The sequence below is a fragment of the Xenopus laevis genome, chromosome 1L (genome assembly GCF_017654675.1).
Source record: "Xenopus laevis strain J_2021 chromosome 1L, Xenopus_laevis_v10.1, whole genome shotgun sequence".
Lineage (NCBI taxonomy): Eukaryota > Metazoa > Chordata > Amphibia > Anura > Pipidae > Xenopus > Xenopus laevis.
The window spans coordinates 188,970,406-188,984,745 of NC_054371.1; positions in this window are offsets into that span (position 1 = coordinate 188,970,406).

Here is a 14,340-nt window from a genome sequence, read left to right on the forward strand (position 1 = left end):
ATTTGCCTGGACAATGCTAATTCACAAAGATCCAAAGTTGCGCACAGGGTACCGAATGCTGGCAAAATTACGCTCAGCAGTTCGAAGTTGCGCTAGCGTTGACTAATTAGCATACAGCGTGCAGTTAAAGTACAATGGCCGTATATGCTGCAGCAAATACATTACACTAAACAAGGCCAGGGAATCTTAATAAAACTATTTAAAGTTGTTATAATGCCCTACACATGTGCCCACAGTATAGTTTAGGTGCCATATGTTAGCAAACATAGGGGGGAAAGAGGGTACCCAAAAAAAAAAAATTACGATCTTTTTCAGTCTATCACCCTTTAAATAGGAAACGTCTATCTACTCTATTGCACTTTGCCTGATCTGAGGTGGCGAAGGCAAGTCTGGCGATAGAGGTAATGGTCAGTAAAATCAAAAACTTTGCTAATTTGCGTAGTAACGCTCTTTCGCCAGACCGAAAATTCACCTGGCGTTAGAGTGCGAAGTTGCACCAGAGTCCATCTCCTTGGCGAAATTACACCAGCTACCGTTAGTAAATCAGCGAAGTGCCGAAATGACGTCACGCTGGCGAATTTTCGCCAGCGTTAGCCACTTCACCCTTTAGTAAATTTCCCGCATAGTATTGTGATTTGCTATGAAGTTCAGTATTTTATCCTTTATAAACCCTTTGAAAAGCTTTCCTACCATTGACGTCAGACTAACTGGCCTATAGTTTTGAGGCTGAGAACGGGATCCCTTTTTGAATAGTGGCATCACATTAGCAATTTGCCAGTCTGCCGGCACCATGCCAGACCTGAAAAATTTAGTAAAGAGGTTTGTCAAATCACAGAGCTAAGCTTGCTAACTATCCTGGGATGAATACCATCCAGCACCGGACCTTTGTTTTTCTTAACATGTTCTAGTCTCTTTTGAATTTTCTTATGCATGAACCATGCATCATTAGTTGTATTACTAGAATTAGGACTACAGTATTTAAAAGGAAACCTTCATTAACTGGTTCCTCATTTGTGTAAACAGACGAAAAATAACAGTTCGGAATTGCAGCTTTTTTTTTGTTCTCATCAACTAGCTGACCCTCTTTGATATTAAGGGTCCCACCCCCTCCTGCTTAATTTTTTTACTATTTATATATTTAAAAAAAAAATTTGGATTATTTTTACGGCTTTCTGCAATACCCTTTTCCATATCGATTTTAGCTTGCCTGCTTTTTTGCATGATTTATTGGCCTCCTAGTACCATATACATGTTTCAGCTGTCCCAGGTAACTTGAAAGCCTTAAAGCATGCCTTTTCTTACCCACCTCAACACCAACATTTCTATTGTACCAAAAATGTTTTGTTTTGCAACAACGTTCCTTGCTTACAAGGGGAATATACTGACATGAATATTTATCAAGCAGCATTTTAAAGACTTTCCATTTTTGTTCTGTGTTTAAGCCTGTGAAAAGTATTTCCCACTTAATATGTTGCAGAGATGCCCTTATACTGTCAAAGTTTGCACATCTGAAATTTTGTGTTTTAGTTACTCCCTTATAGAATTGCTTCTGCAACAGAATCTCAAAGGAGACCATGCTATGATCACTATTTCCTAAATGCTCACCCACACAAATGCTAGATATGAGTTCAGTATATTAGTTATTATAAGATCCAAAAAAGAGTTATTCCTAGTAGGTTCTTGAACAAGCTGGAATAAAAAGTTCTCATTCAGCATATTTACAAACCTACTAGCTTTTTCTGTATCTATTTGTAAAAGTAGCTGGACTTCATACTCATCACTTATACAAGGTGGTTTATAGCATACACCAATGATACTTTTCTTTGTAACCTTTTGGCCAGTCAAAGGGGTATATTTATCAAAAAGTGAAGTTAGAGGTCGCCACAGTCCTCTAGATTGAAATTCCGCCACTCTCCATTCAATTCTATGGGATTTTTAAAAGAGTATTTATCAATGGGTGAAAGTGAAAGTTCATCCTTTGATAAATACACCTTTCAAAATCCTATAGACTTGAATAGAGTGGTGGAATTTCACTCTAGAGGACTGTGGTGATCTCTAACTTCACTCTTTGATAAATATACCCCAAAATCTCTATCCAGAGGGATTCCACACCCTCACCAGTGCAATCAATGATTATTTCTTTAGTGCATGGCTTTAATTCAGGCTTTACATACAAAAACACTCCTCCACCCTTTCTAATCCCTTTGTCCCTCCTAAAAAAGGTCTAACCATTTAAATTCACAATGTTTCATCCCACCAGGTCTCAGTGATACAAATGATATCATAATTTTTAGAGCATGCTATTAACTCTAGATTTTACCTTTACAAATATATAACCAGTATATGCTATGTTTAGATACGTTGTATCTACGTTGAATCTACGTTGAATACCACTATTCATTGTGGGCCCGGGTGCACACTCCCCAGACCTTCAGCAAGGGGAGCAAATACCAGGGAACTTCAAATGAGGCTGGCACAAGCCTGGACCCATGAAGTAGAAAAGTCGAAGTCAGATGGTAAAAGGTTAAAAAAGCTTACATTTTATTTTTCATAAATTAAGAACCAAGGCATGTTTCGGGTCTACAGTGACACTCAGTCATAGGCAGCGTATGGTAGACACAAGAAAGAAATGCTATGCTTACATGATTCTCAGGTGTGCTGCCCTAGGCCAACCGCCATAGAAAAAAGGGTAATGGAAGCCAAACTGTCTTGCAATTACTTTCACTAAAGGAGAATATTTTATTACAATTCAAGATCATGTTTCTTCCACAATTCAAGAAAATCTTTGCCATCTCAATCTCAAATTTGTTCTTCAAGTTTATTAAACGAAATTTTTTTTTAAAATTAAGCAGAGAAAATAATCTCAAAATTCTAATAAATTGGTGGTGTATTTTCAACATTCAACAATTTGATTTTTCAAAATGTTTACATTCATACAGTCACTGAAAATAAATGGATTGTTTTCCAAAACTTATTTTAGTAAATATGCTAGCAATTGAGGCAGTCGTGAAAAAAACTCAATCCAGTTGATTACAATTTTTTTCCTCGATCTTGTTTGGAAAAAATTTATCTTATCTACAAATATTATTTTTTATTTTTGAACCACAAAGAAGGCCACTTCTACAATTATACTGATAATGCGTAATGCTTTTCCAGCTCTGAGCATCTATATCTTTAGCTTTAAATATGTTGTAAGGGTTATGAAGTATCACATTTTTTCATTCACTGATGTGGTCTTTATATTTTTTTTAATTTTCAGTTCTTCAGAACTGTTTATGTTTTGTATAATATAAGGACAAATCCTTATATGGGCCTATTTATCAAAAATCTCATTTGTGAGGTATTGCAGTTTTTTTCTACTTTGAATAAATTCACAATTTAAAAAAAAACTCAGATGTTTGCTTGTTTACTAAAAAATCCAAATATAAAAAATTCAATTGAATGTAATCATGGAAAAAACTAGAACATCTTCCTTGAATGTGAGTTTATAAGCTCCAAAAAACGTGAAAATCTCTAATTAAAAAAAAATGGTTTGAATTTTGCCTAGAACAACTCCCACTGACTTCTACGTGAACTCGCAAGCTTTTGGATGCTGAAGTTTTACATTCAAGTTTTTTTGTGCTTAATAAATACCAAACATTCAAACAAGTTTTTGAAAATAATATTTGAATTTGAGTTTTTGCGCAAAAAAATTTGAATTGTGGCAAAAATTGGAATTTGGCAAAAACTTTAATTTGAACATTGAAAAATCACCCCCTGTGGAATAAAAATATGCATTGCTTTCAGTGAAACACCTCCCTCAAGGATCTGAACCAAATTGTATTTCAACCTCTTATTCTCGGCCCCTGCAATGGAACAGATTTCATCAGAATACCTCTGATAAAAACAGAAAACAAATAACAAACTCATATTGTTGAGATAAATCTTAATACCACTCACTATAGTTTCCAATTTCAGAATTAGAGAACATAGTTTCTTCTAGTAACATAGATTTTCTTTCATTTATCCCCCCACATCCAACCGTGTGTTTTACTTAGTACATTCTATTTCTGAAACTGTTAGTATAAGTACTGGGGATAACATTAATGCCTTTTGATATAACACATAAATTCTAATAAGCTCTAGCTGTGAAGCCAATATATTGTTTTCTCTTATTATGGATAATATGAATCTTATAAAAACAAAGGTACCTATGAAATTGTTAGCTTGAAACAGATGCCAGCTCTGATTAATAACCACAAGGAGCATATGATTGCTTAGCATCTATGAAATGGAAACCTGCTGAGTTAAAAAATGACAATAAATTGAGTATTTTGTCTTGCAAATTGGTTAACTGAGTTCTTCAGTGACCATTTAATCTGAGAGATGACCTTTGCAAAAACAAAGATGGGTTTTGTAGTGTGGAAATAAAGCCCCTTTCTTCTCTTCCAAACTCATAATGTAATTTGCTTTGGCGCCATATGAACACTAAAAAGACAATTATTGCCTTTTTAAATAAATAAGTAATCGCTCATAATAGCTGATTATAAATTATCTGGAGCATTAAAGGGGTGTTAAACCCAAAACTAAAAGAACATTTTGCCACTAAACCATTGTTGCTCCTAGACATTTCCACTCCAATCAAAGTTGACTGGGGTGGTGCTTAATTGAAAGCCAGTGAGTTTTTATGATGCCCATAGACTAATGGGCGTGGATAATGTGTTTGTTGCTGGAGATCACTCGGATGTAAATGTTATTCTCATATCAGCAATAACAAGTTCCACTGCGGTGGTGTCTAGGTATATTTTGCAAGGTTTTCTCATCTTTCTGGACAACCAGTAGCCTCCTCTCAGAAGGACAGTTCATACTTTCCTCATGGGATTCAATGTTTTTTGCTAAATTCAACATTAGGGATGGGCGAATCTGAGCCATTTCACTTCGCCAAAAATTCGCGCCGGCGAAATGTCGCCAACGCCCATTAAAGTCTATGGGCATCAAAAAATTTTGTCGCGAGGCGACATTTTTTTGACGCACGGCTTTTTTTTTTTTTTTTGATGCACGCCGCCATATAAGTCTATGGGCGTCATTTCCACGGCGAAACAAGGCGAAAAAATTTGCCCATCCCTATTCAACAGAACTAAATACTCAGAGCAGTAGATTATTTATAACATCTAGAAGAGTATGGAGGCTCTTCAGAAGGTGACTAATTTGACACCAAGTATACACCTTGTTCTACTAATATACATAATCTGAACCAATAAGTCTTTTCCTAGTATTTTCCTATATTGATTTTCTGGAATCCTTATGATAGCACTATACGTGTGGTGAACCCCCCTTTGCTCATATTGTACTCTTATCACTAAACACATGAATACTCCTCGCAGAGAAGTACACCACCTACACACTTATAATTATATACCTATTTTATATACCTATAAATCAAATGCAAAATCTTACAAATACTAGTATACATGAAACAGTATCAAAAGTCTCAAAAAGAAATTCAAATTGAGATCTCCAAAGCCACAAAACATACCCTTTGTAAGAATGGGACCAAGTACTGTAAAATAAGCTGGTCTCAGGAACTGTGTGGTTTAGAACCAGGAACCTGGTGTTAACTGGGTGTTGGGAGACTTGGTGGGTTTTGTCTTGTAACAATGTAATACTTCTTGAGTTTTTTTTTACTTAGTAATAACGTGCACTGGTGGAGGTCAGGGACACAGCATCACGGGGCAGGGATATAACAACACAGGGCAAGGATTATGGCATAGCAGCCCATGAAATGGATGAGGCAGGAGCAGCTCCCACAGCTGTGTGTCACAAAGAGTATAAACTGATGTGCTCATGCTCTGCTGGATCATTAAGCCATTCCTGAATCCTGTATTCCTGAATTCATCTCTGTTCATGCATGCGCTTGTTTACCCACATTCGTATCTCCTGATTTGACCCCTGCCCTGTTTCACAGATTTTTGTTTGTCTGTCTGTCACCTGCCCTGACAATTTGCCTGTCCTTAGACTTGTTTCTGCCTGCTGCCCTTCTTGACCTTTCTTGCATGTTTTAGAACTTGCCTCTGCCAACTCCTTGTTAATATTCCTTTTTTGTCCTCATTTTGCAGCATCAAATCTTGCTTCAGCTGCACATTGTCTCCAGGTTCAAATCACTAGTTCTTTTCTCCTGGTTGTACAGCACATTGTTTCCTTATCTAGGCCTAAAACCAAGCTTCCTATCAAAAAAACAAACATGCTTCCCTTTCAGACAGAGAGACAAAGCATAACTATATTAAAAGGAAACAGAAAATTGTGTTCATACAAAGAGAAGCCAAAAGCTATCTCAGAAATAGTTGGAGTATTGGTTCCGCTCAGACAAACACACCAGCCTTATCACAGAGAAGTTCAATGCCTGTATTACAAACAGAAATGTAGAAACAGCTTCTTAAAACAGAAATGAAAACAGCTCTCTTACACAGAAATACAGTTGAATTCGGAAAACAAGTGATCCGAGTGCCATCCCACCGGCGATTTACATTCTAGCCAGCGGGAGGCAGTTTGGGGAGATTAGTCGTCCGAAGTAGATGAGATTTGTCACCGGGTGACTAATCCTCCCTGGATCTGAGCATGTGCCTAAAGAGGTACTGAAGGCAAGTTGTACGTTGTGGCACATAGGACTTAAATCCATTGTTCTGTTTGCACAAAACAAAATAGAGGGAGGTACCTAGGTTTTGACCACAAGAAACACACGCTGCAGCACTCCGAATCCTGTTAAAGTGCTTTTTGTGCCAACAAACTAGGCAACGTTTCAGGCCAACGCCCTTTCTCAAGCCCAAAACGTTGCCTAGTTTGTTGGCACAATAAACCACTTTCATGGGATTCAGAGTGCTGCAGAATGTGTTTCTTGGAGTTACTGTATACGTGGGTCCCTGACAGGGGGGCCAGCAGCTTGCACCGGACGCTACAACAAGTGTTGAGTTATATTCAAGTGTCACAGGAGTCTCTCAGAGGTATTTTTCAGATGGATTAAATATGCTAGCTAAAAACACACTAGGGGGCTCGAAATTCGACCATCGAATTGAAATACGATATTCGAAGTCGAAGTTTTTTTCAGCGAATTTAGGTATCCTGCGGTTGAAGTAAAAACGAACGATTCGAAGAATTTCATCGATCGATCGAATGATTTTACTTCGACTTCCAAAAACTTAGAAAAAGGAGACAAAAACCATTTTAAGAAATGTTAAACCTTTTTCCATGTTTCAATTACTGTTCTTATATGTAATGTATATTAAAATTATAGCATAGATAGAATATATAATAGAAATTCCCTGTGCAAGAAGCAAGACACCCTTGCATGCTTTACTCCTCTGTGCAGTTTTGCCTGTGGGCAACATTGCACATTGTGCTTGCAGAGAAGGGTCGCTAAAGCTCATGAGAAAGGAGAGAATTAGAACAATGCCAAAACCTATTGGACTGTTAAGGAGGTTATTTATTAAAGATGAGCTATAGCGAAAATGAAAATTTAATATAAGCTTCATCATACTGACATAAGAAACTTTCTAAATACAATCAATTAAAAATTCTATACAGTTTCTGAAATAATCAAGTTTATCTTCAACTGTTTCTCCTCATTCTGCCTTCATTCAGGAGTTGGGTGTCAGGTGAATGATCCAATATATATTATAGGGGGGCTCCTTTTGCCTAGAAGATGTGTTAGAGCTCATTCTATTAAACTCATGAGACATCATGTCTTTCTACATGCAGAATTTGTGCAAAAGGCAGTTATTTTGTTAGATTTTGTTTGTACTGGAATCAGTTATTTGAGTGAACGCTAAAACATCTGCTAGGAAAGGAAGCCCCCCCTATAAGATATATTGGATCATTCATCTGACACCCAACTGGATTGTTACAGAAGGAAGACAGAAGGAAGATAAACAGATGTTGAGAGAGGAATAGTGAAAATGAACTTGAGTATTTCAGAAACAATGCAGATTTTTTAATTGATTGTATTTAGAAAGTTTCTTACTTCATTATGAGGAAGATTATATTTCATTTTCATTTTCGCTATAGGTCGATTTTGTGAGTTTTTTTCTACCTAGAATAAAATCACAACTCGAATGTTTGCTTATTGATAAAAAATATTTGAATACAGAAAACTCGATTGAATGTAATCAGGGAAAAAACTTGAATATCTTGAATTTATCGAGTTTATAGGCTAAAAAATCTTGTAGCATAATGCATCCTCTAATTGGAAATATGTCTTATGGACTATAGTATTATTGTTTATGCTTCAGGTCCAGAGAATGTCTAATGAAGTCTATAGTCTTCAGTGCCAACTAGGAAGAAAAATAATATATAGAGGATCTCTAATGATCTGGGCAGCAACAGATTGGTATTTCTCAAGTTTCATTATTACCCCATATGGCAGAATTAACACCTATGGATTTGTGGACATTCTTGGGGGCAAATTTACTAAAGGGTGAAGTGGCTAATGCAGACATGTTCAAAGTCCAGCCCCGGGTCCAATTGCGGCCCTTTTTCAAATTTACACTGGCCCTCAGCCTCCATCATGAAATTAAAATAATGTGGCCCGCCAGCACATTAGTGAAATGATCTGCCACTTGGTCTATACTGCTGCCTGTGTGCTGAAGGTGTTAGCAATAGACACATACTGGCACATAGTGACGAGTGACTCTCACATATTTCTTTAGGGCTGAAGGTGCAATAGACGTACTGACGTGCCAGTACAGTAAACGAAAGCAGTATGCGAGAGCTGTGCGTCACTATGTGCCAGTACGTGTCTATTGCCAACACCTTCAGCACACAGGCAGCAGTATAGACGATCATTTCACTAATGTGCCCAAATATTATTGCTATGGCTACGCAATTCCTTGTTTAAATGAGGTGCGGAGAAGTCAAAACAGACTCAACTTCTCCACTTTCTAAACATCTCCAGGAGTGAATGATCCTGATCACAAACTAGTTACCTCGGAATGGATGTCAGGCTGAATGGTCGGCCCTCACACATTTTCACCTCACTAAATCTGGCCCTCGACCTGTGCCAAAGGAATGGACGGCACTCCACTTGAAGAGGGAAAAAGTCTTTATTGCAAGCTAAAACAGGGATCAAAGGCCCTACGCGTTTCGGGATACAATCCCTTAATCATAGGCAACTCTGGCCCTCGTTGCAAAAAGTTTGGACACCCCTGGGCTAACGCTAGCGAAAATTCACCAGCATGACGTCATTTTGCCACTTTGCCAATTTACTAACGGGTGCTGGCGTAAATTCACTAGCGAAGTGGACCTACTCTAGCGCTACTTCGTACCCTTACGTCAGGCGAAGTTGCGATATGGTGAAGGGACGAAACTGCGCTAATTCACTAACTTGCGCATTTTACTTGCTTGCTCCAGACTTGCCTTCGCCACCTCAGACAAGGCGAAGTGCAATAGAGTAGATGGGGATTGCTTCAAAAAAAGTTGAAATTTTTTCTAAGTCCCAAAAAACGCTGGCGTCTTTTACTTTTTTAAGGGTGATAGGCTTAAAAAGATCATACATTTTTTTGAGGGTACCCTCCTCCCCCCCTACATTTCCTAACATATGGCACCTAAACTATACAGTGGGCACATGTGTACGGCAAAATAACACCTCTATTTTATTTTATTAAGGTTTCCCAGGCTTGTGTAGTGTAATGTATTTGCTACTACATATACGTCCATTGTACTTTAACTTGGCGCTGTATGCAAATTAGACATCACTAGCGTAACTTCGCTTTGCTTGACGAATTAACGTTAGCGTAACTTCGCTACCCTTCGCTGCCTGTGCGCAACTTCGGATTTTAGTGAATTTGAGCAGCCCTTGCGAAACTACACCTGGTGAAATGCGGCAAAGCCGTAGCTAGCGCATTTTCGGCGCTTAGTGAATTTGCCGCTTGGTGACTAGATGCATCTTGTGGCTCAGGGGCAGATTCCCTAAAGGGCAAAGTGACTGATGCTAGAGAAAATTCGCCAGTGTCACATTATTTCGGAACTTCTTTAATTTCCTAACAGGCACAGGCGTCACTTTGCTAGTGAAGGAGATAGACACTTGCGTTGCTTCGCTTTCTAACGCCAGGCGAATTTTGGCTCTGTTTTGTAACTCCACAAATTTACTAAGATGTGGATTTTACAGAACGTTACCTCATTCGCCAGACTTGCCAGCTCAGACCAGGCGAAGTGCAATGGTGTGCGTAGGACTTGCTCAATTTTTAGTGCAAAATTCCCAAAAAACGCTGGCATCTTTTCCTTTTTTCAGAGTGATAGCCTGCAAAGGTCTGTAAAAAATTTTTTGGTGTAACCAGTTTCCCCCTCCATTTTCTAACATATGGAAAATAAACTATACACTGGGCTCATGTGTAGGGCATTATAACAACTCTATTTTATTTATTAAGGTTCCCTGGACTTGTGTAGTGTAATGTATTTGCTGCAACATATACGTCCATTTATCAATTCCCGTCGTATGCAAATTAGGCAATGCTAGCGCATCTTCGATTTGATTGCCGAAGTAACGCTAGCGAAAATTCGCAAACGTTCGGTGCCCTTGACGCACTTTAGTGAATTAGCGTTGTCGCATCGAAATTACGCCTGGCGAAGTGTTGCGATGTCTGTGAAGCTGTCGCTGGCGAATTTTCGCCGTTTAGGGAATTTGCCCCATTATATGCAGCAAGATATGGAAGTATTCGATTCTCCTCGTCTTTGGGGCGACTAATCTCCCTGAACTGCCTCCCACCAGCGATTTTCATTTTCTGAAGTCACCCATAGTTCTTTGTGAGGCAACTTCGGGGACTTCGGAAAACAAAGCGATCAGAGTGCCATCCCGCCGGCGATTTACATTCTAGCCAGGGGGAGATTAGTCGACCGACAAAGAGGAGATTTGTCGACGGGCGCCTAATCTCCCCGAATCTGAGCATGTGCCCTGACCCTAAAGAGGTACTGAAGGCAAGTTGTAAGTTTGTGGCACATAGGACTCCATCACTTAAATCCATAGATCTGTGTGCAGAAAACAAAATAGAGGGAGGTACCTAGGTTTTGACAACAAGAAACACAAGCTGCAGCACTCCGAATCCTGTTAAAGTGGTTTTTGTGCAAACAAACTAGGCAACGCCAACGCCCTTTCTCAAGCCAAAAATGTTGCCTAGTTTGTTGGCGCAATAAATCACTTTCACAGGATTCGGAGTGCTGCAGAGTGCGGAGTTACTGTATACGTGGGTCCCTGGCAGGGGGACCAGCAGGTTGCAAGTGGTGAGTTATAGTTGAGCATCGCCGACATTTGATTGTACTGGGTTTTGACCACAGGTATGATCCAATGTGAATTTAGATGATGTTGCTCAGTAATACAAATTTTCACTGTAACACGAGAGGAATTCAGTATACGACACTGCATGTACTGTAACTCAAAATCATATCAATATTTATGTATAAGACAAACTATATGATGGCTGCTACTCATAGACCCTGAAGATCGGAAAAGGGAAAATCTTAGTACCATTAAGTTACATAATAAGATGTCGCCTGTGTATAATCATATTGTGCAATCGAGCGGATAAAACTAAACTATTGGTACAGGGTACAGAAAGAGTCTTTGTTGCTCCCTACGGGTGAGATCTACTTTCCAGACTGTTGCGAGCTGAGATCCAACAGTTTTAACATTTTCCACCAGGCAAAAATAGGGTATGAAATCAGGCCATCGGTCCTCTAATAGATGTGAATTAAAGACTATATTTTACTTTTTGCTTCATGATCTGCAGTTCTACTAAGATCTGAGCGATCAGGATATAGTCCAGAATTGTTTCACTTTCTGCCCAGGGCCAGGGATTGCAATTCTGACAAATTGAAGGTTAGAAGAAGATTAGGTTTCTATTAAACAGTGTATTAGATCTTCAGCATCTACAGGTATGCATTCTAGGCTTAAAGGAGAACTAAAGCATAAATAAAGATTTAGGCTAGAGACGTTGTACATTATGTTTTGGGCTTCTGTACCAGCCAAAGGTAACCACAGCCATTTAGCAGTAAAGATCTGTGTCTTCAAAGATGCCCCTGTAGCTCCCCATCTTCTTTTCTGCTGATTCACTGCACATGCTCTGTGCTGCTGTTACTTACTGAGCTTAGGGACCAACTCACAATATACATTACACATAGAATAGAAATATCACAATATAAGGCTGATTAGTAATTAATACAGATAATTACTATATGGCAGCACATAAACCAGTTCAACTAACATCAGAATTTAATAATCAGCCCTGTAGCATCAGTTTATATTACAGACCAACCTCATTTTCTGCTTGATTTAATTTGTGACAACCCCTAAGCTTAGCTTCTCAACAGCTGCTCAGAGGCCACTGAGCATGTGAGTGTCGCAGACACTGTTCCAAGATGGTGTCCCCCGTGACAAGTTTGAAGTCCTGGATCATTGCTGCTATTGACAAGCTGAAACTTTAGGCTGGTGCAATAAGTGCAGAATATAAAACATGGCATTTTTAGCCATATTCATTTTAAGGGTTTATTTCTCCTTTAAGAATATGGAGATCTAAAACAAGTTTTTTAATTCATGATTTAATAGTTCCTCTTAATGTAAAGTAGGTTTATATAATGACGATATATATAATCTGTCCTGTACTCATAGTTACATAGTTAAATCAAGTCCAATCCCTCCAAATGAAAACCCAGCATCCATACACACACCCCTCCCTACTTTCACATAAATTCTATATACCCATATCTATACTAACTATTGAGCTTAGTATCACAATAGTCTTTGATATTATGTCTGTCCAAAAAATCATCCAAGCCATTCTTAAAGGCATTAACTGAATCAGCCATCACAACATCACCCGGCAGTGCATTCCACAACCTCACTGTCCTGACTGTGAAGAACCCCCTACGTTGCTTCAAATGAAAGTTCTTTTCTTCTAGTCTAAAGGGGTGGCCTCTGGTGCGTTGATCCACTTTATGGGTAAAAAGGTCCCCTGCTATTTGTTTATAATGTCCTCTAATGTACTTGTAAAGTGTAATCATGTCCCCTCGCAAGAACCTTTTTTCCAGAGAAAACAACCCCAACCTTGACAGTCTACCCTCATAATTTAAGTCTTCGATCCCTCTAACCAGTTTAGTTGCACTTAGTCTCTGCACTCTCTCCAGCTCATTTATATCCCTCTTAAGGACTGGAGTCCAAAACTGCACTGCATACTCCAGATGAGGCCTCACCAGGGACCTATAAAGAGGCATAATTATGTTTTCATCCCTTGAGTTAATGCCCTTTTTTATGCAAGACAGAACTTTATTTGCTTTAGTAGCCACAGAATGACACTGCCCAGAATTAGACAACGTGTTATCTACAAAGACCCCTAGATCCTTCTCATTTAAGGAAACTCCCAACACACTGCCATTTAGTGTATAACTTGCATTTATATTATTTTTGCTAAAGTGCATAACCTTGCATTTATCAACATTGAACCTCATTTTCCAGTCTTAGTACCCAGTTTCAGCAATTTCACATTACTCTTTAGAATCCAAGGCCAAGTAAAAGGTGCAAGGTTTGTATGCAATACACCATATGCTTTACTCATTGTAAAGAATTATTTGCCGAATTCCAACTTAATTGTGGGGTTTCTGCAAAGTAGTGTGTTCTGCGGATCTACCAATCCGGATGCTAATTTCCATCATTTGGGTACAAACTGCTAAATTTCCAGTGCAGAGAAGATCATGGTACCAGAAATGGTTTCAGTGTGCAGATCGTTAAGTGCAATTTAGTTGAGTGTATAGGTACAACATACAAAGGGAACCCAGGAAGGTCTTACACCTTCTCAAGGGGTTTTTTTTTTTTTTACATCTGTGCAAAAACTACTTTGCACCTAATTCAGCAAATATACAGTTGCCATTTTATCTTTAGAAGGGAAGTATAGCCGAACATTCACTGAATCTGATTCAAGTAGCTTTGGAAATAGCATTTTTCAATGATCAGATTTTTTAAAAAAAGTGCAATCAAATCATAAACTACCTACAGTATAGTGTTTTCAGCTGGCATGAAATCTTAAACCTAAATTTGACAGCTGAATTGTTTCAGTTCAACTAGATATATGCCAATATAATGAAAATAGCTCCAGAAAATCATACTAGCATACACACACATTTATAAGAGTGTTGTTTTCATTTTTTGTTTTCAACATACAACATCATTCAATATTCCTATTGTGGTACCACTTACCCTTCAGTAATCTCCAGTTTAACAACCTGAAGTGCCATTAGCCTCCAGCTAGCGACTTATAACAATCAAGAAGCCCTGCGTTCCAGGAAGTTCCCAGGAGAACCTCAAACCTACATTCTGAGATTGCATGA